Source organism: Geotrypetes seraphini, chromosome 3, assembly GCF_902459505.1.
Source record: "Geotrypetes seraphini chromosome 3, aGeoSer1.1, whole genome shotgun sequence".
Classification (NCBI taxonomy): Eukaryota; Metazoa; Chordata; class Amphibia; order Gymnophiona; family Dermophiidae; genus Geotrypetes; species Geotrypetes seraphini.
The window spans coordinates 63683670-63711566 of record NC_047086.1 but is presented as its reverse complement, the minus strand read 5'-3'; the positions used below and the strand labels follow the sequence as shown (position 1 = coordinate 63711566).

The 27897-nt window shown below is 43.1% G+C and overlaps 1 long non-coding RNA gene across 1 annotated transcript in view; it reads left to right on the top strand.

The window, feature by feature from the left end:
• Positions 1-2327: 2327 nt before the first annotated feature.
• Positions 2328-27897, top strand: part of LOC117358177 — a 67265-nt gene continuing 41695 nt past the window's right edge. The window contains exons 1-2 of the long non-coding RNA XR_004538955.1: positions 2328-2494; positions 13618-13687. This is a non-coding gene — a long non-coding RNA (uncharacterized LOC117358177). The remainder of the gene's footprint in view (positions 2495-13617; positions 13688-27897) is intronic.

Genomic DNA, 27897 nt, shown 5'->3' with positions numbered 1-27897 from the left:
TACAAAGGGGTGGAGAAGGACGCTGAAAGGCCATGGGAAGGACGGGGGGGGGGGAAGGACTCTGAAAGCACTTGTGGAAGACAGAGGGGGGAGAAGGATGCTGAAAGCACATGGGGAAGACAAAGGGGTGGAGAAGGATGCTGAAAGCACATGGGGAAGACAAAGGGGTGGAGAAGGACGCTGAAAGGACATGGGGAAGACGGGGGGGTGGGGTGGAGAAGGATGCTGAAAGGCCATGGGGAAGACAGAGAGGGAGAAGGACGCTGAAAGGACATGGGGAAGCAGAGGGGGGAGAAGGACACTGAAAGCACATGTGGAAGACAGAGGGGGGAGAAGGACGCTGACAGGACATGGGGAAGATGGCGGGGAGAAGGACGCTGAAAGGAAATGGGGAAGAGAGAGTAGGGAGAAGACACTGGCAGGGAAGAAGACAGATGCCAGACTATGGGGGAGCGGAGAGAAGAAGATGGGTGCCAGACCAATTTGGAAGGGGGAAGAAAGGGAGAGGCACAGTAACAGAGCAAATGGAAGATGCAGAAGGAAGAGAGACAGTGGATGGAAGGAATTGAATGAGAACATGAGGAAAGCAGAAACTAGGAAAAGAATTATATTTTATTTTTTTATTTTGCTTCAGGATAAAGTAGTATATTAGTTGTGTTGATAAAAATTTATAAACATTAGAGGCTCTGGTAGAAACCCATTTGCAAAGTATGTATTCTTCCCAATTAATATTTTCAAATTAATAAAGTCTTTTTGCTTATTTGTAAATGGGTTTCTACCAGAGCCTTTAATTCAGTAGCATAATTAAATGAAATAACAATTTCTGAAGTTTATATGGACGGGCGGGGACGGAGGGGATTCCTCGCGGGGACGGGTGGGGACGGAGGGGATTCCTCGCGGGGACGGGTGGGGACGGAGGGATTCCTCACGGGGACGGGTGGGGACGGGTGGGATCCTCACGGGGACGGGTGGGGACGGGTGGGACTTTGGCGGGGACGGGTGGGGACGGGTGGGATTTCTGTCCCCGCGCAACTCTCTATGGCGGTGACGGTGACGGGGCGGTGAAAGGGATGGCGGTGACGGTGACGGGGCAGTGAAGGGAACGGCTGTTGACGAAGAGCTACGTGTGTGTGTCTTTCTTCGATTCCAGCCAGAATATCAGCTTTGTGTTCAGCCAAACAGGCCCAGGTTTCGCACTGAATAAAGTATTTTATAATTTTTCACTATTCTGTTTACTTAATATTTCATAATAAAGTAATTATAAAATACTTTCTTTGTGTTTATTTGATTCCTATTCAAGAGAATTACTTTATATATAGTCAATATAGGCACAGAGTTAAATTTTTTAACATTTTCTAATGGTGGTGTGCCTCGTGATTTTTTTCATGAAACAAGTGTGACTTTGCCCAAAAAAGGTTGAAAAACACTGATCTAGATGACTGAAGAGTAGTATTCCACCTGAAAGGGAACTGGAGATAGAATCGGAGAGGGTCATAATGCCAGTAGATTTAGAGCTACTGTGCTGGAACTGCATTACAGAAATGTCAAGAAATAAAAGTGTACAGTGACCCAGTAAAAATAGAAGTAGTCTGTATAAAACATGAGAAAAAAAATGTCTCAAGAACAAAGTCAAATAGAGTTGGATTGAGTCCTGTTTGTTCAACAAGGATACTAGATACTGTGTTTAATTCTAAGAACAGACCAGGTTATTGGTAAATTGCTATACTGGGGTAGTTGAAATCACAAAAAAATAAAGAAGGATGGATAAAGTTTCAATATCACAAAAAATCAGTAACATACAATTAGTCAAACACCATGTAAATGCACTGAGCTCTACTAATAGGCAACTTCCTTGGAGACTCAAAAAAATGGGAGAAAAAAAGGCCTCAGTTGAGCTTCATATGGCCACCAAAAAAACTCCCAGTTAGAAAACTCTTAATACTGTTCATTATTTAAAGTCTCCAAAAATGTCTGAGCCCTGCCATGCTGGAAGAAACCCTGCAGTGCTCTAAAACTACCCCTACACCTGTTCCTAGAAGCAGGCAAGTTAGGGAAACTGCCCTGCAGAATTTATCCCAAGTGAAAGGCATCCCAAAATTGACCCGATTATACTTGCCCAGTTCTTGTATAGGGAATGCTAAAAGCAAAGCACTACAAGTACCAGCAGACACCAGGCTGGGAATGGCAAAACCCACAAAGGGATTAGCTCCTGCAATCAGCTCTGCTTGGGGCAGGGCTAATCAGCAGGGAAGCTATCCAGGCTCATTAGCAAAGAACCAGAAAACCACAGGTGAACCTAGAGATAATCAGTACAGGGTTAGAGAAAAGAATGTGATCTCTAGGCAATGGAGGTAACCACAAACCTGGAGCTTGCCTGAACTCTTGGAAAGAAGCAGACTGATGCAACCCAGGGGACAGAAGCCCAACCCCAACATTTCCCACAAGAAACAGGGAGAAACTCTCAGGACTGAAACTTGTGAGCACTCCTCTGAAGGTAACAATACTTTTGATGTAGAAATGTCAGAAGAAGTGTGTACAATTGATTATGACAGGGAACCTGAGAACACCTGTTTGCCTGAAGATATGCTTATAGAGTAAAAGCCTGGGGAAACAATATGCTGTTTTGGATAAGGTGGAACTGCCTCACAAACCCTGATATAGAGGAGTGAAGAATCACTACTTCTGATTAATTAGGACAGGGGTAGGTAATTCCGGTCCTCGAGAGTTGGAGCCAGGCCGGGATTTCAGGATATCCACTATGAATATGTATGAGATGGATTTGCATGCACTGCCTCCTTGAGATGCAAATCTATCTCATGCATATTTATTGTGGATATCCTGAAAACCTGACCTGGCTCCAACTCTCGAGGACTGGAATTGCCTACCCCTGAATTAGGGGAACAGAAGAGTGGGAAACACTACTTCTAATATTGTACCAAGCACAGGAGTACTGTGAGGGAACTGGGTGGAGCAGTCTCAGCCGATTCCAGGATTTTGACATTGAAAGTTTGTTTTTTGTTTTTTTTATATAAAGACTAGCAGAGCAGAGCTTGCTGAAAGTACAAGTTTTTGGAAAATTGTCAGCTTGTGGAACTATAAAACTGCTGAAGCCTGGTTGGGCTAACAGGCTGTTTAGCCACCAGAGCAAGTTTGTGTTTTGCTTTCATTTCACTAAAGTATAAGCCAGAAATTAAAGAAATAATAATTCACACTGAAACACTTTTGCTGGACATTTTTATTTGATGCAGACCCCCTCTATCTTCCATGCTTTGCTCAACCGCTCGGCCGAAGCTTGGATGGCCCAAGTCAGGACTCGGGATGATCCAGTCCTGGTCTTACCTGGTCACAATATGTATACACTGATAACATAGAAGTAATATGATACAGACCTTTGAGTACTTGAAAGGTATTAATATTCAATCAAACAGAAGTGGTTAGAACACTGGGACAAACCAAAGGTCCAAAAAGCCTAGTATCCTGATACCAACAGTGGCCAATCCAGGTCTCAAGTACCTAACTAGATCCCAAGTAGTAAAACAGATTTTATGCTGCTTATACTAGGACTAGTGTTTAAACCCGTTACATTAACGGGTGCTAGAATAGATGTGTATACTTTTAGCACAATGGGGCGCTGAGGCGTTTCTTTCTGTCTGTCTGTCTTTCTTTCTCCCTACCCCCTTTCTTTCTGTCTCTCTCCCTGGTCCCCTGTCTGTCTTTCTTTCTGTTTTTTCTCCCTTCCTTTTACCTCCCATGTCCAGCAATATCCCTTCCCTGCTCCCCCTGTCCAGCAGTAGCCCTTCTCCTTTCCTTTTACCTCCCCCCTGTCTAGTAGTACCCTTTCCCTGCTCCCCCTGTCCAGCAGTAGCCCTTCTCCCTTCCTTTTATCTCCTCCCTCTCCAGTAGTACCCCTTCCCTGCTCCCCCTGTCCAGCAGTAACCCCTCTTCCTTCCTTTTACCTACCCATATTCAGGCTCCCATTTCCCCTTTTACCTTCCCTATTTCCACCTTTTTCTCCCCATCCAGCATCATTCCATCTTCTCTCTCCCATGACCGATCCACACACCTTACCATTACTTGGAGGATGGGGATGCTCTGCCCTGGGTTCCCATCCCATCAGGTATGCTACTGGCCCTTCCTATCTACAGCTGTAAAAGCATATACAGTGAGACTAAAAGCTCATGCATGTGCAAGTCCTAGGTCCACAGGCTATCTTATAAGACCTGGTGTAGATTCTCCATTTCAGAACCCAAAGCGTACCATTCTCCCTCCCTGTTTCTCTTGTTTTTTTTCCTTTCTCTCTTTCTATCCCTTCCTCTGTATCTCTGTATCTCCCCCCCCCCCCACACACCTTTCTTTCTGGCTCCCTGGCTTCTCCATCAGCTAGAGGGAGCAGTTTCCTCAGCTGTTGAGTTACTTGCCGGATCAGGCGCTTCTCTTTCCTCTTCTAGCCCTGTCCTCAGCCCATCCTTTCCCAGCACAGCCCGGAAACAGAGAGGCAGGGACACGGTCGCTGGAGACACTGTGGCTCGCTGCCACTTTCCTTCACGTCCTCTTGCGTTTGGGAAGCCAGGCTTCAGCCTTCTTCCGCCGAGGCCTGCAGCCGCCGACAGCCGCGGCGGCTGACATCCGCCTCGGGGAATTCTCGCGCATTCGCACTCCTACCTGCGGTGCCCTACAGCGCACGGAAAATGGGAGCACGCAGGTGGGAGTGCGCATGCACGCTTAGGGTTTTATTATATTAGATTTACCCAAGCCATCTCAATAATGGCCTATGAACTTCCCTTTTAGGAAATTATCCAATTTTTTAAAACCCCCGCTAAGCTAACTGATTTCACTACATTCATTGGCAATGAATTCTAGAGTTTAATTACACACATGTGAAGAATACTACTTAGAGCTTCATCGCATGCCCCTTAGTCCTAGTATTTTTGGAAAGAGTGAACAAGTGATTCACATCTATCCTTTTCACTCCACTCAGTATTTTATAGACCTCTATCATATCACCCTTGAGCCCTCTTCTCCAAGCTGAAGAGCCCTAGCTGCTTTACCCTTTCCTCAAAGGGAAGTCATACCAAACTTTTTATCATTTTTGTTGCCCTTCTCTGTATCTTTCTAATTCCACTGTACCTTTCTAATTCCACTGAGATACAGCGACCAGAATTGCACACAGTATTCGAGATGTGGCCATACCATAGAGCAGTGGTTCCCAACCCTGTCCTGGAGGAACACCAGGCCAATTAGGTTTTCAGGCTAGCCCTAATGAATTTGCATGAAGCAAATTTGCATGCCTATCACTTCCATCATATGCAAATCTCTCTCATGCATATTCATTAGGGCTAGCCTGAAAACCCGATTGGCCTGGTGTTCCTCCAGGACAGGGTTGGGAATCACTGCCATAGAGCAATACAAATGTATTATAACATTTTCTTCTTTATTTTCCATTCCTTTCCTGATAATTCCTAACATTCTATTTGCTTTCTTAGCCACTGCAGGACATTGAGCTGAGGGTTTCAACATATCTTCAACAATGACAAATAGATCCATTTACTGGGCAGTGACTCCTATCTTAGAACCCAGCATCACATAGCTCTTTCCCACATGCATCACTTTACACTTGCTCAAATTAAATGTCATCTGCCATTTTTATGCCCAGTCTTTTAGTCTCACAAAGTCCTCTTCCAATTTTTCACAGTCCTCTTGTGGTTTAACAACTTTGTGTCATCAGCAAACTTAATTATCTCATGAGTTATTCCCATCTCTAAATCATTAATAAATATGTTAAAAGGCAGTGGTCCTAGCACGGACCCCTGAGGAACCCCACTATTTACCCTTCTCCATTGAGAACACTGATCATTTAAACCTGGTCTCTGTTTTCTGTCTTTCAACCAGTTCTTTTTTTTTTTTTTTTTTTATTGATTTTGAATACTTTACAATATCCAACAGTTCAAAAGAAAAAAGGATATCACATAAAATAAAATAATACATAATCAAATCATACATACAGAATTCCTTTCAAGCCCACATAAATGGAGAGTATATCTTGCTATTTCTAATAAAATAAAATTCAGGAAATATAAAGAATGATTAATCTTGATTCATTCCTTAATCTAGGATACTTATATTAATTCTCCTCATATTCTAAGTGAAGTGAAACAAATCTCATTTCTATTTCTTTTCTCTTGCAATTAAGAATTGTTGTAATTGTATTGGATCCCAAAAAGAATATTCAGTATCTAATAGTTTGATCATACATTTACAGGGGAATTTCAAATAAAAGGATGCATCCAGTGCCAGTACTCTATCCTTCAATTTCAAAAATTCTTTCCTCCTCAATTGTGTAGTTCTGGATACATCCGGAAAGATCCTGACCAAATCCCCACAAAATTTTGTCAACCTATTTTTGAAATAAAGTCTCATAATCAACATCTTATCCATCTCGCTCATGCATGTTAACACCAGGGTGGACCTAGTCTGGATCACATCCTGTGTGTCTTCCAAAAACTCAGTCAAGTTTACCTCCGGTGTGACCAGATGGTCCTCCCCCTGGGCAGATTCAAGTTTTTTAAAGGGAATATAATAATAATTATTTATTGGAAAATTCTCCGCATTGGCCAATCCCAGTACCTCTTTAAAAAATTTCCTTAATAAAATCTCAGGTGATAACAAATGAGTTACTGGAAAATTGACCAAGCGTAGATTTTTCACTCTATTCATATTCTCCATAGATTCAATTTTAGAATGTATAACAGTTGAATCTTTAACAGCTGATACAGAGACAGCTTGCAAATTATTACATTGATTTTCCACCACATTTAGTCGTTTATCCAAACAACCTAAATTAACGTCCACATTTTCTAATTTTGAAGAAACTGACTGGGAGTAATCTCCCATTTGCTTCATCATTGTCCTTAGAAATCCTTCAACCCTAGATATACCTAACCATAAGTCTTTTAAGGTAATATCCTGTGTTTCTTCTGTTCGTGTGGTTTCATCCATACCAACAGAGAATGTTAAAGGTTTAGGTATTTCAGAATATACTAATTTACTTGAATGAGTGGATGAAATCACTTGAGCATCAGATACAGTGGGGGTTATATTCCCACTATCACTGGGTACTGGATGAAGGGGAGGAGTGCGATTGAGAGGACTCATTGAAGCTCCTGACAAAGAGGAGTCTGCGTCTGATGGTATCACTGGTGGATTACCCGATAGTAATAATAAATGTCTGTCCATTGGGCCCGAAACCACTGGTGTAGAGCTTTTGGGTTTTATCTTTCTTTTCCCCATGTTCTCTTAAAGTCATATAAAAATATATATAGAGATTTTATATATTACCAGATCAGGATCAAGCTCCGGGCTCCTCGTGGCTCCCAAGGGGCCTGGCGTGCCCCTTAGGGCACGCCCCTGCGGCTGCGGCCGCAACCGCGGCAGCGGCTTGAATTTAAAGCAATAGAGACGGACCCGGTGACATCAAGGGGTCCGTCTCTGCAAGTGCCTGTCCGGCTGAAGGAAAGCAGCAAAACTGCTGCTGCAGACAACCCGAAGCCAGGCACGAATCCCCTCTGGCTGTATCCACAAGTTAGCTAGCAAGGCTCCCGACTAGCCGCGGCAGCAGCTTGAATTTAAAGCAATAGAGACGGACCCGGTGACATCAAGGGGTCCGTCTCTGCAAGTGCCTGTCCGGCTGGAAGGAAAGCAACAAAACCGCTGCTGCAGACAACCCGAAGCCAGGCACGAATCCCCACTGGCTGTATCCACAAGTTAGCTAGCAAGGCTCCTGACTAGCCGCGGCAGCGGCTTGAATTTAAAGCAATAGAGACGGACCCGGTGACATCAAGGGGTCCGTCTCTGCAAGTGCCTGTCCGGCTGGAAGGAAAGCAACAAAACCGCTGCTGCAGACAACCCGAAGCCAGGCACGAATCACCTCTGGCTGTATCCACAAGTTAGCTAGCAAGGCTCCCGACTAGCCGTGGCAGTGGCTTGAATTTAAAGCAATAGAGACGGACCCGGTGACATCAAGGGGTCCGTCTCTGCAAGTGCCTGTCCGGCTGGAAGGAAAGCAGCAAAATCGCTGCTGCAGACAACCCGAAGCCAGGCACGAATCCCCTCTGGCTGTATCCACAAGTTAGCTAGCAAGGCTCCCCACCAGTTCTTAATCTATAATAGGACATTACTTATCCCATGACTTTCTAATTTCCTCAAAAATGTTTCATGAGGTACTTTGTCAAGTGCCTTTTGAAAATCCAAATACACAATATAAACCGGTTCACCTTTATCCACATGTTCATTCAACCCTTCAAAGACATGCAGTAGATTGGTGAGGCAAGATTTCCCTTGATTAAATCCATGTTGGCTGTCTCTCAATCCACGCTTACATATATGTTCTTTTATTTTGTTTTTTAAAATAGTCTATCATTTTGCCCAGCACCAACAAGAGACTCATTGGTCTATAATTTCCCAGATTTCCTCTGGAACCCTTTTTAAAAATTAATATCATGTTGGCCACCCTCCAGTCTTCTGGTATAATGCTGGATGTTAAATTCTATCAGCATTCTGGGATATATACCATCAAGTCCAGGTGATTTGCTACTGTTCAATTTGTCAAACTGACCCACTGCATTATCCAGTGTTATAGAGATTTGTATGAGGACATGAGAAGTAGAGGTGGTAGGACTAGAGGACATGAATGGAGGTTGCAGGGAGGGAGACTCAGGAGTAATGTCCAGATACATTTTAAGAAAAGGTGGTGGATATGTAGAATGCTCTTCCAAGTACAGTCCAAAACTGTGGATGAATTTAAAGAATGCATGGGATAGACATAGGGGTACTTAAATAGAAAGAAGATAGAAACTCAACATGGTTATTGAGGTATTACCTTGAGCAAGAATAGTGGGAACTGTGCCTGATTCCAGTCAGACATGTACGTGTACGGTCTGTGTCCAACACATGGTGAGAGAAAAATAAAATCCAGCATTGGGGAGAGGATCCCGATGCAGGACAGACTTTTATGGCCTGTATCCTGCACATGACAAGAGACCAAGAAGAGTGACCAAATCCAGCGTGGGGGAGTCTAGCCTGATGCCAGACAGACTTGCATGTTCTGTGTCCTATATGTAGCAAGAGACAGGTGGTTTGACAACTCCAGTATGTTGATCATTTTATTGTCACACTAATCTTTAAGCCCGTTATATTAACGGGTGCTAGAATAGATTTGTATGTCTGTCTGTCTTTCTTTCTTTCTGTTTCTCTCTCTCTCTCTCCTTGGCCGCTGTCTGTCTGTCTGTCTTTGTTTTGGTGTCTGTCTCTTTTAATCTGTCTCTGTAGCCTCCTGTCCTTATGTGTGTTTTTTTTAATGTGATTTTAAAAGATTTTCCCTCAACCCGACTCCATCATGAGAATGCACATATGTGGCATAGTAAGTGGGAGGCGGTAGGATGAGTCTGCCCCGGGCATCGTGTTGATGGGAGCGCCAGCCCCCATCCGCCTCCTGCTCCATCCCCGTCCCTTCCCTCATTAACAATCGCAGCGCAAGCAGCAATAGTCTGGCCGGCTCCCTTAGTCACTTTCTGCCCCCCCCTCCTTTCCCTTCCCGCGGTCCCGACAAACCTGCAACTCCAGCAGCATGTGCAGCACTCTACACACGCTGCTTTGGGGCCTTCTACTGCCCTGATTTGCTCGGCCGCGTCTCTGATGATGTCATCAGGGACATGCCAGAGTACATCAGGGCAGTAGAAGGCCCCGAAGTAGCGTGTGTAGAGTGCTGCACACGCTGCTGGAGTCACAGGTTTGGAGTCGGGACCGCGGCATCCCTTCGCGGCTGGAGTGTTTTGGCGCTGGAGTGTTTTGTCACCGCGGCTCCTTTCGATCCCCGCCAGCGTCAGAAGCCTTCTCCGAAGCTGGTGCCGCTTGTGAGAGGAGCCGACACGGAGAGCAGGTAATTCAGCGCTGGCGTCCAGTCCTGCCGGCGAGTGGTAGGTGCTGGGAAGTAAGGCTGGGGACTCGCGCATGCGCACTCCTGCGACCACAGACCTACAGATCATGGAAGCATGCAGATAGGAGTGCGCATGCGCGGCTAGGGTTTTATTTTTTGTCACATACTGCAAGTGGGGGAACTGTGCAGCTTTAGAGGGAGGAGAATACATCTTGACTGGTAAGCTGAATACTGTCAGCAATACACATCATATCATCCCCATCATATTTAGCATGATGGTCACTCCACAACCAACATTTAAACATGGGTGACCTGAGCCTACAGAGAGTGGTGGGCGAGGCTCTGGTTACCTTGTTGGGCAGGCTAAATGGACCATAAGGGTCTTTTTCTGCTGTCATTTATTGTGTTACTAATATACACTCAAGTTGACACAAACAGGTTGAGATGGCAAGGAAGGGTAAGTATCCACACTTATGCCTTGTTTGATGGGAATTAGTGTCTGTGCATAAATGAGTTTCTTAGCTCATGAGAAACCCTTATGCATTTCTTCTAGGGCTGCACTGACTTTGCTGGTTACTGAAGCATGAGGAAAGTAAAAGAACTGTTAAAGGATCTGCAAGCAAAAGTTCAACTTTATAAATCAGGAGAAGGATATAAAATGCTATCCAAAGATTTGAAAATGCCAATCACTACTGTTCAAACTCTGCTGAAGAAGTGGAAAATTATGGGTTCTGTTAATATTAAGTCACGATCAGATAGACCAAGAAAGATTTCAGACACAGCTGCCAGAAAACTTTGTAGGGATGCAAAGAAAAAAACCCACAAATAACTTATTTTGAAATACAAGCTTCTCTGAAACAAAGTGGTATGGCTTTTGCAGCTTTGAAGTTTGATTAAGCGATCCATCAAATCTTAAATAAACTTGGAGATACTTAAACAAAAATGGGTTGCATGGTTGATGTGCCAGAAAACAGTCATCATTGCAGCACTGCCACAAAACAGTCCACTTACAATACGCCAAACAGCACCTAGAGAAGCCTCAATTTCTGGAACAAAATAATTTGGAGTGATGAGACCAAAATTGAACTTTATGATCACAACCGTAAATGCTATATTTGGAGAAGAGTTAACAAGGCCTATGAAGAGAAGAATACCATCCCTACTGTGAAGCATGGAGGTGGATCTCTGATGTTTTTATTTTTATTTTTTGACTGGGGGGGGGGGTGAGTTACTACAGCACAGAAATTTAATCAAAATGGATGGTAGGAAGAATACAACATCATATGAGAAAATATTGGAGGAGAATTTGCATTCATCAGCCAGGAAGCTGCACAAGGGGTGCACTTGGACTTTCCAACATGACAATGAGCTAAAATATATGGCCAAGTCAACCCTTCAAGTGGCTGCAGCAGAAAAGAAAGTGAAGGTTCTGGAGTGACCATTAGTCTCCTGACCTCAACATCATTGAGCCACTTTGAGGATAACTCAAACATACAGTTCATGCTAGATAACCAAAGAATTTGTAAGATTTGGAGGTATTTTGCCAAGAAGAATGGGCGGCTTTACCAGATGAGAAAATAAAGGGCCTCATTCACAACTATCAGAAAAAGACTGCAAGCTTTCATTAATGCAAAAGGGGTGCAATATATGATATTAAGAATTAAGGGTATGCAAACTTGAACAGGATCAAATGCCCACATGTAGCACTGATAAAGACTATAATAAACACTTTAGTAGATTAACTTCTACAGTATCACTTCTGAATATTTCTTCAGACTTCAGCGGTGTAGCACACTTGGCTAAAAACTTTACTGCAGAGACCAAAAGCACCATAATCATCATAGGTCCATAGGCATTTTGCAAGTGCAGTTCTTTATAAGTTCAGCAATCTTCATTAGCGAAAATAGCTCAAATTTTAGCAGTCTTAATATATAGAAAAAATATTGTATACTCATCTGCTTTATTAGAATGGTTAGCCAGGGGACAGTATTCTGACAAGAATCATGTTTCCAAGGAACACCCCTGTAAAAGAAAATATATTTATAAACTTATGCAAAATACAGTAGACTCTCAGTTAACCGGCACTCAGGGGGATTGATGGATGCCTGATAAATGGGGTTTCTGTTTGCTTGAGAGTTACTATTAAAAATAGACCTAACTAATACTATACCCCATACTATTCCATATGATAAACTGTTCCAGACAAACTACTGGACATGTGGTAAACAAAGTGCAGGCATACTCAGGTGTGGCATGCCAAGTTTACACTTAAATTTCTGCCAGAAATTGATTTTATTTTAAAGCATTACAGTATTTCTTTGTTGGGTTTTGTTTTTGTTTTTTTTTTTTTTTTGCTGGTTGCTTGAGTTCTGGTTGACAGATACTGTATATATAGGTGGAGGGGCATAATCAAAACAAATGTTTAAGTCCGTTTTGGGACTAGTGCACTAGTCGCCCAAATTCGGCAGCATCCAAAGTCCATTCTCAAAATACGTTCAAAATTTTTTTTTCTGAAAATCATCTACTTCTACGTCCAGCCTTTTGATCGTCCAGACCGCTAGTAAATCTATCTTTATATTACACTCTCATCCCAAAAAACATCCACGTCCCAAATACTTAGAACAAGACCTTTGGGACATGGAAGGGGCCAGCAAAGTGATTGACTGGCCACCCAGACATGGCAACAGAGTAGTGGGCCACTGCTGTGAACTTTCACAAAAAGGGGTGCCACATAAACATCTCACCAAAACTTCCTTGCAGGTCATGGTGAGTCCCGCCCCAAACCTAGTTGACCCACCTGTCTACAATCCCAATAGCCCTTATGGTTGCAGGTGCCACCTATATGGTTGTACAGTAGGGTTTTTTTATTTTTTTTTTTTTGGTGGACTCACATTTTCCATCATGAATGCAGTAGTTAGAGTTATCTATAGATAAGTAGATAGTCATTCATAGCTCTGAGTTGCTCACTCTCTACCTTTCCATATCTGTCTACAGATATCCGGAGAACTTGAAGCAGATTTAGGATCACTTAATATTGCCTCCTCCATGTAGCTCTTTTTATCAGTATTCACAATAGACTTAGCTATTCGTACATTTTTATTTTGTTCAGAATGGTAATTTGGATTAATGAAAGATTTGTTTTGAATACTTGAGTATTGCAATTCAAGTGGCATTATCTATATCTTTTTATATTTTTAGAAATATGAAACTCTATCAAGACACCAAAATATAGTTTAGAAATAAATAATTTAAATGAACAGTAATAAGAACTGGATCACTCATTTCCTGAGACATTCTTTTCAGACTTGTATCATGGGTTGTGCACAAATCCAACAGAATACTGCTGAACTGAGAATGTCTAAGTTCGAAGGTCAATACTACTTTTATAAATCAATGAACTGTAAAAATATGCATACAAATCAGATTTGTTCTTTTAGTTTTTGTTTTATATTTACTGGGAATGTGCAGGTTGCTAGGGGCTATTTGGCATGTTTAGTCAATCAGAATATGGAATTTTAATCACACCTTCCAATATGTATAATGAATATTAAAAATTGTTTTCGCTATGATTTTGACCTTTTAATTGAACCTCTTGTCTTTCACATGAATATAAATTACATTGATTGCTTGATTTTGTGCAGTCAGTCGTATACTTAACATCACCATCTTTCTAACATCTTTTGCAGTGACTGGTGATGCAAGTATTCTTCTTTGAACACCATGAAAGATGACATTTTCCCAATATTGTTATAGGAGGTGTGTTGGATTTTTTTTTTTTTCATTTTTTTTAGGCACTATCTTGGTAACATATAACTCTCTTCAAAGAACTTGCAATGTGCACAATAAATTATTTACAATCCCTATGAAACAAAGACACACAGTTGCACTTAGATTTGATATGGGTAAGGACAACAAATAAGTCAAACTGGAATTCGAGGCAGTAGGTTTCTACATCACTGTTTTTCCATAGTAAATAAAACAACTCCTTTTGAGTCATTTTTAAAACTGTTATCCTAACTATGGAAATGCATGTCAACTCAACAAACAAAAAGATCTTTTGGAAGCTTAAACAAATCTATAGATTATGCGGTTATATCCATTTGGAGCGATTTAAGATTATTATACAAGTACATATTCTTAGGCAACTGGACTATTGTAATATGCTATATGTAGGGAGTGAAAGGAAGAGTAGATGGCATGGATGGATAGGCAGTAAACAGACAAACTTTGTACCCGTTCTGTGGTTTTACTGCGGGAACGGGTCACTGTGTCATTCTTTACCCTAAGGCCTCTCTCCCTCTCTGTGCATATCAGCCTCTTTCCTCCCAGCACATATAGTTCCTTTGGATTTCTCTCCCCCCCCCACCCCCCAATGCAGCACTATGCATTTCTTCGCATTGAATTTTAGTTGGCAGATGTTAGACCATTCTTCCAACTTTTTACAGATCCTTTTTCATATTTTCTACGCCCTCTGGGGTGTCTACTCTTATCTGCATCATCTGCAAAAGGCTAACCTTACCTTCTAGTCCTTCGACAATGTCACTGACAAACACATCGAACAGAATTGGTCCCAGCACTGATCCTTCAGGCACTCCACTATTCACTTTTCCCTCCAAGCGAATTCCATTCACCACCACTCTATGGCGCCTGTCCATCAACCAGTTTCTAATCCATTTCATCACTTTGGGCCCTAACTTTAGCCTGTGAAGTTTATTTAAGAGCCTCTTATAAGGAATCGTGTAAAAGGTTATGCTGAAATCTAAGTAAATTACATCTAGCGCATGATCTCGAGCCAATTCTCTGCTTGCCTAGTCAAAGAATTCAATTAGATTCATTTGGCAATGTTTACCTTTAGTAAACCCATGTTGCCTCAGATCTTGTAACCCATTAGTTTCTAAGAATATCACTATCCGTTCCTTCAGCAAAATTTATATTATTTTTCAAATAACCAAAGTGAGGCTTACAGGCCTATAGTTTCCTGCTTCATCTCTGCAAACACTTTTGTGAAGAGGGACCACATCTGCTCTTCTCCTCTCCCATCTCTAAGGATTTATTGAACAAATCTTTAAGAGGACCCACCAGAACCTCTCCGAGCTCCAATATTTATTTAATTATTCAATTTTCTATACCAGTCTCCCAAGCGAGCTCAGAATGGTTTACATGAACTTATTCAGATACTCAAGCATTTTTCCCTGTCTGTCCCAGCAGGCTCATAATCTATCTAATGCACCTGGGGCAATGGGGTGACTAAGTGACTTGGTCACAAGGAGCAGCGCGGGTTTGAACCTACAACCTCAGGGTGCTGAGGTTGTAGCTTTAACTGCTGCGCCACACTTCCTTAGCTTTGTTCATCTTCAATTTTTCAAGTTGCCAATCGTGGTCCTTTTCTAGGATTTTCTTCCGTGAACACCAAACAAGTACCGTATTTGCCGGCGTATAAGACGACTGGGCGTATAAGACGACCCCCCAACTTTTAGTTAAAATATAGAGTTTTGTTATATACTCGCCGTATAAGACGACCCCTTCTTCCGCACACCTTCTCTACCGCCCCGGGTGCAGCACAGCCGGCCAGGTCCCCTTACTTTTGTGGCACTTCCCCGACCGACCGACAACAGCCCCGGTCCGACAAACCTCCCTGCCCTTAACCGCGAATCTAAATTACCTTCTTACAGCTGCTGTAAGAAGGTAATTTAGATTCGCGGCTACAGGGCAGGGAGGATTGTCGGACCCGGGCTGTTATCGGTCAGTCGGGGAAGTGCCACAAAAGTAAGGGAACCTGGCCGGCTGTGCTGCAACCAGGGCGGGGCGGCCGCCCCTCTCTCTTGGTAGCCACTCGAACCGCGAGGCTACTCTCTTTCTCCTTATCTGCCCTGCCTGCAGCACAGAGCCGAACGGAAGTCTTCCCGACGTCAGCGCTGACGTCGGAGGGAGGGAGGGCTTTGTTTAAGCTTTGTTTAAGCCCTCCCTCCCCTCCGACGTCAGCGCTGACGTCGGGAAGACTTCCGTTCGGCTCTGTGCTGCAAGCAGAGAAGGTAGGGAGAAGAAGAGCCGCGTACATCCAGAAGACTGAGCATCCAGCCCCGCAGGAGCCCCGCGACCCTCGGAGGCGTCCCCATGGGATCCCCGCGATCCTAGGGGGCCTCCCCATGGGATCCCCGCGACCCTAGGGGCGTCCCCGTGCAGCTCTCTAAACAGTACCCGGCGTATAAGACGACTCCCGACTTTGGGGAGGATTTTAAGGTACTGAAAAGTCGTCTTATACGCCGGCAAATACGGTATTTGTTTAGCATGTTTGCATTTTCCTCATCACTCTCCACATAGGGCTCCTTTTACGAAGCCGCGTTAGTGGTTTAACGCGCATAATAGCGCGCGCTAATTTGCTGGCTGCGTTAGCCGCTACTGCCTCCTCTTGAGCAGGCGGTAGGTTTTTGGCTAGTGCAGGGGTTGGCACGCGCTAAACATGTGCGTGCACGCTAAACCCTAGCGCGGCTTCATAAAATGAGCCCATAGTGTTTCATACCTTCTTTTATCTCATAATTCCATTTTATGTCATCCTCCTTTCACTAATACAGTATACCTGAAAAATTTAGTCTCCATTTTTTTTTTTTTTTTTTTAGCCATTTGCTCTTCCACCTGCACTTTCACCAGATGTATCTCTTTTTAATATTTCTCAAACGCAAACTGTCTTTATTTTTTCCACCATTAGTTTGAAGAACCATATGACTTTCCTTTTCTCTTCTTTTTATTTATTTACCTTACATACAGGTCAATAGTTCTTTTTATTGCTCCTTTCAACTTGAACCACTGTTTTTCCACTTTACTTATGTCCTCCCATCCAATCAACTCTTTCTTCCCCATTCTACTAAAGTCCACATGTTTGAAATCTAGGACTCTGAGTTATGTGCATCTTTTCATCAGGAAGCCTTGGAATCATTGTAATACCATTCCTGAGATTCCTATTTCAGCTAGTCTATTTAGCTGCAGAGTGTGGTTGAACATATCAAATTCTGGTAAGACATCCAAATGTAGTAGTAACATTTGTCTACCTGTGCTTAATACTGATTTAACCCTCGATGTCAGATCAATCATGTATGTTTCTGTACTGTGTTCATTTCTGTACCCATGTTGGGAGGTAATATAATATTTTAGTTGGGTGGCGACTATATTGATACTTTGGTAACACATTTACAAAGGTTTCTAACCCTTTGAAACCCTGTGGTGTCGAACACTACTGTCGATGGCCAATTAGTAATGACAAGATATAGTTGTATTTTTGTGTTAAAATCTATATGATTTTATGTTACCACTGTGATGAGTTCTTCATTTCAATCTTATTAACAATTATTGAAACATATGGTAAATATACAGTTGCTGTTAAAGTACTTTTAGCAAATCAACATTATTAAACACTTTTAGGTAAAATTTCTTCCCATGTCTTCAAGATGATTTCCTTGTTTAGATAGCTCTTTAAGGGTCCTTTTACTAAGGCATGCTAATTGATATAGCGAACACTAAAGATTAGCGTACGCTAAATGCTAAGGGTGTCTTAGCATTTAGCATGCGCTAATCTTTAGAGTGCACTAAATCAATTAGCCCACCTTAGTAAAAGGACCCCTAAGTAATTTTCAATGTTTTTTTTTTTTAATTTTTGGGATTTCCTCTCTCTTGAAACTGGGTATATATTTTGCATAGTGGTAAGAATTGGATATGTACTTATCAATTGTAATTTTTAATTTGTTTTTCAATGCTTTTCTTCATTAGAATTTTATTTTTGAATCAATTGCCACATTGGATATAAAGAGAAAGTTCAGTATTTAGCAGTTTAGAAATAGCAAAATGTCGGGGACTAGTTATCAATGTGGGCTGCTATTAAAATGGGTAATTTTACTCTTAAACCTGCCTACTGGGGTGGTATTTGGAGAGACCTCCCAGGAAAATGACTTGGGAGTTCTGATCGACAAAGTCGATGAAGCCGTCTGTGCAATGCGTGGTGGCAGCGAAAAGGGCAAACAGAATGCTAGGAATGATTAAAAAGGGGATCACGAACAGATCGGAGAGGCACTCTCTAAAGTTGAAAGGGGATAGATTCCGTACAAATATAAGGAAATTCTTCTTCACCCAGAGAGTGGTAGAAAACTGGAACGCTCTTCTGGAATCTGTTATAGGGGAAAACACCCTCCAGGGTTTCACAACAAAGTTGGACAAGTTCCTGCTAAACTGAAATGTACACAGGTGAGGCTGGACTCAGTTAAAGCACTGGTCTTTGACCTGAGGGCCGCCATGTGAGCGGACTGCTGGGCAGGATGGACCACTGGTCTGACCCAGCAGCAGCAATTCTTATGTTCTTAAAGGACTTGTGCTAAAATAACTCAATAGTTAGTTTTCTACATGGGCTGTAATTAAAATGTGTCATGTTATCACTATGCCCCTAAATTACAAAGGCACTATTATTGATCACAGCAACTTAAGTATCATATATACCAGAGGTATGCAAGTTCACGCCTCAAGGGCTTCAAGCAGGCCAGATTTTCAAGATATCCTTAAGGAATATCCTTGAGATAGATTTGCATACAAAAGAGGTACTGTAGTATGTACATGGATCTTTCGCCTGGATATTCATTTAGGATTTCCTTAAAAGGTGACCTGTTTGCAGCTCTCAAGTACTGAATTTCTTCATCCCTATACACACAATACAGTTTACACTATTTTATTGTAGGAATATGATGGAAGCTCACTAGAGCTTGCAAGAGAAATCTCCAGGATTTAGTCAGATATTGTGGTAATACTGGACTGAGAGAAGAACTGTACATGTCACTGGTGAGGCACCACTTGGAGTACTGTGTTCAATTTTGGACACTTTATCTGGTAAAGGATATAAGAAGACTTGAAGTCCAGAGAAAAATGACAAAAATGTTATGGGGTTTGTGCCAAAAAATATACGAGAAGAGACTAGAAGACCTGAATATATATACCCTAGAGCAGTGTTCTTCAACCTTTTTACACCCGTGGACCGGCAGAAAAAAAAGAATTATTTTGTGGACCGGCAAACTACTAGGACTAAAATTTAAAACCCCCATTTCTGCCCCATCTCCACGAGCTCGGTCCCCACAAATCATCTGATCCCATCCATACAAGCCTCAGTTATGATTTTATATTGAATGTATTTTATTAAAGTATAAAAAGAAACAATATTCTGTACAATTGTCATTTTATAAATACAAATAATTCAGAGCAAGGATCAACAAAACCCCTGTCTCCCCTCCCCTTCACATATATCCCCTCTACTATCAAGAAAACTGAACAAGCCAAATTATTACAGAAGGCTACACAGAAATATCATGCTAACAGAATACTGAAGTAACACATGACAGGAATAGTTTTAGGGGAGTGCAACTAGGGCAAGTGCCCCCTGGTCAGAGAGCGCCCTAAGCCAGCTGGAAGCTAAAGAAGCACTTCCTGGGTTTTGCAGTCCCCAGTTATGTCTAACACCAGCTCTAGCAGGATATATATTTCAAATCTGATATATTCTAATCACAAAATAGAAATAAAATTATTTTTTTCTACCTTTTGTCGTCGTCTCTGGTTTCTGCTTTCAATCTTCTCTTCACTCTCTTCCTTCCAGCGTCTGCCCTCTCTGTCTCTTCAATCCAGCATCTGCCCCTTCCATCCACTGTCTGTCCTCTCCCCCTTCCTTATGGTATCTGTCTTTTTTCTATGCCCCTCTTCCCTTTCCATCCAGCTTGTACCCCTCTCTCCTTTTTACGTGATTCATTCCAGCTTCATTGCTCTCTTTATTTTTATCTCTCCTACACCACATCTATCATCGTTGTCCCTCTCTGCTTATTTTTCTGCTGACCCCTTCCTATCATCAATCTCTCTACTTTCTCATGCCTGTGTCTCCCCTTCCCCTCCTCTAATCTCTCTGCCAGCTGTTTCCTTCCTTTATTCATTCTCCCTTCCCTCCTCCTCCTGTCTAGCAGTAACTCTCTTCCCTTCCTCCCCTCCCAGCAGCATCTCTCCTTCTCCTTCCCTCCAGGTCCAGTAGCAGCTGTCCCTTTTTTCCCTTGCCCAGCAGCTTCCCAGATTCCTTTCCCTCCTCCCCTCCAAGAAGAATCACTCCTTCTCCCTCTCCAGTAGCAGCTGTCCCTTTTTTTTCCTTGCCCAGCAGCTTCCCAGATTCATTTCCCTCCTCCCCTCCCAGAAGCATCTCTCCTTCTCCCTCTCCAGTAGCAGCTGTCCCTTTTTTCCTTGCCCAGCAGCTTCCCAGATTCCTTTCCCTCCTCCCTTCCCAGAAGCATCTCTCCTTCTCCCTCTCCAGTAGCAGCCCTTTTTTTTCCTTGCCCAGCAGCTTCCCAGATTCCTTTCCCTCCTCCCCTCCCAGAAGCATCTCTCCTTCTCCCTCTCCAGTAGCAGCTGTCCCTTTTTTTTCCTTGCCCAGCAGCTTCCCAGATTCCTTTCCCTCCTCCCCTCCCAGAAGGATCTCTCCTTCTCCTTCTCCCTCTCCAGTAGAAGCTGTCCCTTTTTTTCCTTGCCCAGCAACTTCCCAGATTCCTTTCCCTCCTCCCTTCCCAGAAGCATCTCTCCTTCTCCCTCTCCAGTAGCAGCCCTTTTTTTCCCTTGCCCAGCAGCTTCTGATAGTGGCTTTCTCCCCTCCCAGCAGCTCTTCTTACTTCCCAGCGCAGCGATTCAGGGAAGGCAGCCTCAGGTCCTTTGTTGATTCATGCCGCCTCTGAGGAAAGAGGAAGTTGCATCATCAGAGGCAGCCGTGACTCAGCAAAAGCCCCGAGGCTGCCTTCATGAATCGCTGCGCTGGGAAGTAAAGGAGAGCTGCAGAGAGGGGAGAAAGCCACTGTCGGAGGCTCCCCAAGATCTCTCCGGCCCAGCGCAGACTAGAGAGTTGCACGGAGACAGAAATCCCACCCGTCCCCGCCAAAGTCCCACCCGTCCCCGTGAGGAATCCCTCCATCCCCGCCCATCCCTATAAACTTCAGAAATAGTTATTTCATTTAATTATGCTACTGAATTAAAGGCTCTGGTAGAAACCCATTTACAAATAAGCAAAAAGACTTTATTAATTGGGAAGAATACATACTTTGTAAATGGGTTTCTACCAGAGCCTCTAATGTTTATAAATTTTTATCAACACAACTAATATACTACTTTATCCTGAAGCAAAAAAAAAAAAAAAAAAAAGAAATAGAATTCTTTACCTACCTTTGTTGCCTGGTTTCTGCTTTCCTCATGTTCTCATTCAATTCCTTCCGTCCACTGTCTCTCTTCCCTCTGCGTCTTCCATTTGCTCTGTTACTGTGCCTCTCCCTTTCTCCCCCCTTCCAAATTGGTCTGGCACCCATCTTCTTCCCTCCACTCCCCCCATAGACTGGCATCTCTGTCTTCTTCCCTGCCAGCATCTTCTCCCCACTCTCTCTTCCGCATTTCCTTTCAGCGTCCTTCTCCCCCCCATCTTCCCCATGTCCTGTCAGCATCCTTCTCCCCCCCTCTGTCTTCCCCATGTGCTTTCAGTGTCCTTCTCCCTCCATCTTCCCCATGGCCTTTCAGCGTCCTTCTCCCCCCCACCCCGCCTTCCCCATGGCCTTTCAGCGTCCTTCTCCACCTTTCCTCCCTTTCTCCCTCCCTACCTTACTTTTGTGGCGCTTCCCCACCCAACCGACAACAGAACAGGCCCGGTCAGACAAAACTCCCTGCACTGTAGCCGCGGATCTAAATTACCTTCTTACAGCTGCTGTAAGAAGGTAATTTAGATTCGTGGCTACAGGGCAGGGAGGTTTGTCGGACCGGGGCTGTTGTCGGTTGGGGAAGCGCCACAAAAGTAAGGGGACCTGGCCGGCTGTGCTGCACCTGGGGCGGACCGCCCCCCTCCCTTGGTATGCCACTCGAGCCGCGAGACTACTCTTCTTCTCCTTTCCTGCCCTGTCTGCAGCACAGAGCCGAATGGAAGTCTTCCCAACATCAGCGCTGATGTCGGAGGGAGGGAGGGAGGGCTTTGTTTAAGCCCTCCCTCCCCTCCGACGTTAGCGCTGACGTGAGAAGACTTCCGTTCGACTCTGTGCTGCAAGCAGAGCAGGTAGGGAGAAGAGCCACGTGACTGACTACATCCAGCCCCGCAGGAACCCCGCGACCCTCGGAGGCGTCCCCATGGGATCCCCGTGACCCTAGGGGGTGTCCCCATGGATTCCTGTCATCCCCGTGCAGCTCTCTAGCATAGACTTCAGATGTTGATCTTGCCGGCTCTGCGCGGACCGGCAGGAAGTTGAAGTAAGTCAATCTTGCCAGCCCTGCACGGACCGGCAAAAATTTCCTGCGGACCAGCGGTTGAAGAACTGTGCTCTAGAGGACAAGAGGGACAGGGAGATTATGATACAGAAAGGTATTAATACAGAACTAAATCGTTTCCAGAGAAGGGAAAATGGTAAAACTAGAGGGCATAAACTGAGGTTATGGGGGTGGTAGACTAAAGAGTAATATTAGGAAATTATTTCTCAATGAGAGAGTGATGGATGCTTGGAATGCCCACCCGAGGGAGGTGGTGGAGAGGAAAATGGGAGACAGAATTCAAAAAAGCATAGGATGAACAAAGCGTATCTCTATACCGCATATATAGCCCAAAAAAGGATAAAAGCGGTTTACAATATACAAATACAAACAATTTTGAAAAGAACTCCATTCACATTAAAAAGAAAGAAAGAATAAGAAAAGAAGCCAGTACTCGGTAGACTTTTACGGTCTGTATCCTGAAAATGGTGAGATGGCTTGGATAGGCTGGTGTTCCAGTAGTTGGAACCTAAGGATAGTCTATGCAATAGAAATATCAAAGGAAAGATAATTTAATTTAATCATGGCTATATAATGCATGTAACTAATGAGCAGACTGGATGGACCATTGAGGTCTTTATCTGCTGTCATTTACTAAGTTATTATGTAAAAAGAGAGTAAGAGATATTCTTTGTTTCTAGTCAGGCAATATATTGTACTAGTCTTATAGCCCGTTACATTAACGGGTGCTAGAATATATGTGTGTGTGTCTGTCTTTATTTCTATCTCTCTCTCTCTCCTTAGCCTGTTTCTGTATTTCTGTCTTTCTTTTTCCTCGGCTGTCCAGCACCACCCCTTCACTGCTCCCCTTATTTACCAAGCCTGAAACATCTGTATCCTGCTACCTGTCAACTTTGTTTTCTATCTATCTATCTATCTATCTATCTATCTATCTATCTATCTATCTATCTATCTATCTATCTATCTATACATACATACATACATACATACATACATACATACATACATACATACATACATACATACATACATATACATGCAGTTCTTGCCCATTTTTCATTTGCAGGCTTGGCTTTTCCCTGTCCATCATTATACCCCCTTCCCTTGCAAAATCTTATTTTGCAGAGCCAATAGACAGTCCTACCTTCCAGGCTCACTTCTTTGCCGGCTTTCTTCAGCGCCTGACCAGTTTGAGAGCCAACTAAGTGGCTGCTGCTGGCGGGCTGGCATGTGCTCGTGGGCTCACCGTGTCGCGCAGAGGGCAAGGGAGCACGTGCTCGTTGGTTCTCACTCTTGCGCAGGTGCACGCTGGCAGGCCGGCGCACAGCCGACCGCTTGTTCGTTCAGACGGAACGCTGTGACTGATTGTGATTGTGTGTGAGGAGGAGCAGGGAGGAGACGGAGAAACTGCATTGCCGCCTGGGACCGGGACTGCCAGTATCTGTTTTTCTGTCTGGGTTGGAGCCGCGCGATCGGGATTTAATCTTATGCCAGGGAGGCGAAAACTCAGGAAACACGTCCGCACAGCCAGCGACCACCGGGGCCTTGGTGCGGCGGGGAAGGGGGGGGGTCTTGCCTGCCATTCCTATTTAAAACGGCCTGCTGAGGTTCGCGGCCGGCTGTAGCGAACCTCGCAGGCCGCTGTTCACCTCAGTAGCATGTTCCCTCTGACGCGATCGCGTCAGAGGGAACGTGCTACCATGTGGAGAGCGGCCTGCGAGGTTCGCTACAGCTGGCCGCGAACCTCAGCAGGCCATTTTAAATAGGAATGGCAGCGGTGACTGGAGGGAGGGGAAGAACAGGAGCGGTAGCAGTTGTTGCGGGAGGGGGGAGTCGGCGACGTGCAGGCCGCTGTGAACAGGAGCGGCAGCAGGACCATGAGTCCTCCTCCCGGCATCCGTTGCCAGAGTCGCTCCTGTCGCCCGATGCAGCTAACTGGCGCATACGCCTCAAGCCGCGGTAAAGGCTGGGGACTCGCGCATGCACACTCCTTCGGCCACAGACCTACAGCGCACGGAACACGCAAATAGAAGTGCGCATGCGCGGCTAGCTCTTTATTATATTAGATTTGAGTATGTGAACTTGAAGGAAGTTTCCTAACTTGCACCATTTTAGTCTTAAGTTTGTGATGGTACATTCCAAGCATGTCCTGTATATTTTTTATTTTTTTATAGAGAACCAATGCTGCTGAAAATAATTTTGCATGTCTAAAAATGTATGGATAGATAGATATTCATAAGCCTGTTAATGTATCTCATGGTTTGGATCCCAGGTTGATTTCAGTGCTTCATTTAGTGGGCTAATCACCCATCTCTATTTGAGCTCTGGAAGACAACTTTCAAATCTCAGAATACCATTTGAAATATTTGGCCAAACCATATGAATATCTATTCTACGTGGCCCCTGTTTTCGCTTCTTGTAGCCTTTTGTCTTATTAAGAAAAACATTTCATGCAGTAGTTAGTAGGATCTCATAAGAATAAATTATACAATATATTGTTATAGTACTTATTTTTATATTTTGTTACTTACAGTAGAGGCTTAAATGAACTAGGTGCTTAATGAATTTTTAATTGGCTATAACAAGGCTCTACGGGGAGTCAATTATTTCTTTCAGTAGAATACAAAATAAACAACGTTACTGGTTTTGATAGCTAACCCATGCAAAATTACGAATCGCAGACATTTTGCTAAAAATCCATTCTTGATTCTGTTATACACAAGGGCTTATATCATTAAAACAAAAAGTAGCACTTTTTTTGATAAAGGTAGACTTTTTAGTATTGGTATTATTTATGTAATGTGTAAATGATAGCCTGTAAGTGATATGTTTATTGTTAATGTGATTAAATATATGTAACACTTAATGTAATTTTGAAAATGAATAAAAAAATTAAAAAAAGTATTGGTATTATTTTGGGAACATAACAAAGAAGCTCCAGGGCTGACAAAAGTAAGCAATGGGCTAATAATATGGCTGATCCCTAAGCCTAATCACATACTTAGGATTAGTGTGGGAAGAGAATGATAGGGGCCTGCTGAAGGGAAATAGTTGGAGGGTACAGGTTCAGGAGTTGTGGTAGTAGAAGCAGCTGGGATAATATAGGTTTGGGATTTAGTATTTGGCTAATTTTCCTTTGGAGTGAGTGAGCCAAGGTTTGTTTTTACTGAGTAGTTCTGTTATTCTGGACTAGACTGCTGTGTGTTCATGGATTTAACCTTTGAGCCAAGAAGTTCTGTGCAGTGAGGTTTGCTGCTGTCACGGGCTAAGGTAATTTTGTTTGGCAGCACACCTATGCACTTCTTTTAGGTTCAGTTGGTATTTGAAGCATTTTGGAGCTCCTAGGTTATCTTCTGGCTGTATACTGTAGCTCTAAATTGGTTCTTCAGTTGGTATTTGAAGCATTTGGGAGCTCCTAGGTTGTCTGCTGGCTGTATACTGTAGCTCTAAATTGGTTCCCCAGATCAGTAAAGTAGTCTGGGTTAGCCTGATTTAAATGGGATTACATTTGCTTATTGCAGATTTCTGGATCTCACTACACATTTTCAGGAAGAACTGACATTTCAGCCATCATGGTGTGGCTTTCTTCAGGGTATGCAGTGAAGTCTACAGTTTGTCTTTTTTTATATATTAGGTCCTCATACCCGATTGGTTGGGGCTTGAGGTGACTGAGGTAGGAAAGCCCATTGGTCACCAATTTGAATTTTGGTGGGAAAGCCAGTTGGTCTCTTTTTCCGCATAGAATGGAAAAGTTACCTGAGTTTAAATATGTTCTCCCCATGAAGCTGGGTTATGTTCTTTCAGGGTTTCCGCAGCTGGCATCATGCTTGTTGCAGGTTTCTGGGTCTCATTGCATCTTGTCAAGTAAAGCCGACGTTTCAGCCATCATGCTGTGGCTTTCTTCAGGACAGGCAGTGAGATCTACAGTTTGCCTTTATGTAGTAGGTCCTCAAACCCGATTGGTTGGGGCATGAGGTGAATGAGACAGGAAAGTTCATTGGTCACCAATTTGAATTTTGGTGGGAAAATCAATTGGTCTTTTTTCCTATAGAATTTGTGACCAAGATTTTCAAGGGTGATGATGTGGAGGAACTGAAAAATCTCGGTGAATCTGGAAGATGTACTAAGCTAAATCGATAGTTAAAAAGTGACAAATTGCCTGGACCAGATGATATACATCCTAGGGTGCTAAAAGAACTCAAACATGAAATTGCTGACCTGCTGTTAGTGATTTGTAACCTGTCGCTAAAGTCGTCTGTAGTACCTGAAGATTGGAGGGTAGCCAAATGTTCATTCACCCCTTCAAAGAAATGCAGTAGATTGGTGAGGCAAGATTTCCCTTGACTGAATCCGTGCTGGCTTTCCCTCATTCATCTATGCTTTTGTAAATGGTCTGTCATATAATAATCTCTACCATTTTGCCTGGCACTGATGTCAGACTCACAGAATCTGCTGATGTAGAGGCTATTCTAAAATACATGAGAACAGGCATTTACATGTATGTGTAAAGTGCAGGTGGCATAAACATCCTTTTTAGGGAAAAATGATGAAAATTTCAATGTGTTAAAAACCAGCACGTTTATACTGGCACACACTTGTTTATAAACATGTACAGTATGTGCTGACATATACACATTAATCTTTGCCATTTTAAAAATATAAATATTTAGAATGGTGAGCGTATCCTGAGTCCTGGTTGCCTCTCCTGATGTTGGAGGGTCTTTTCCAGACATTACATCTTTGGACCGGAGCATAGTGAGAGTATCTTGCATGCAGTCACTGTTCCGGTTGCCTCTCCTGATGTCAGAGGGTTTTTTCCAGACATTATATCTTTGGCTCTGCTCTGCGGGATGCGTGTGCCTGAAGGGGCATGTGGAAAGAGGCACACACCTTTTGGAGCACCTTTGTAGCTATTTGTGAGCATGGAGCTAGGGACCCTGCTCAAGATGGGGAAGAGAAGGAGGAGTGAAGGAAAAGTTGTTTGAAAATAAAAGGTCCCATGGATAAATATCTGATATCGGTAAATACAAATATACCATTTATTTCTCCTAACCCACCTGAGACTTCCCAATCAGTAGGGGGACCTACCCCTCCCCTACAACATATGGAGGAAAGACTTGAACTTTTGAGTATAAAAGATTCAAATAGTCTTTTACTGTCAGATTTTTTAAAAGTTCAACCTATAGTTATATCCCAATCTTCTCAATCCACTGAGGCTAAAGTTGTTCAATTATCTCTCCTGGTGGTTCTTACTCATCACTCTTTAGAGGACTCTTCATTAGAAAATGCTGAGATTTATTTTACAGATATAATGAAAGTTATAGTTAAGATGGATAAATCACTACAACATAATTTGCAAAATTTCAGCACATTTACTGAGCTTGCCTCGGTTAAGTTTGCTGAACAGGATTCTAGAATGAATAAAGTGGAATAAACTATAGGGAAAATTGAAACCCAGCTTAAAGTTTGTCAATCAGCGTAGGCTTTTACTATAAAAGATAATTTGATGATCCATTCAAAAATTGAAATTTTGAAAATATATCTAGAGCAACTAATAAGAGAATATTGAATTTTCTTGTTACCCATTTTTTGTCACCTAAAGAGTTTTTCAAACTTTATTTGAAAGAAGTACTACAAATGGATTTAGATGATGAGGAGATTATAAACACGTG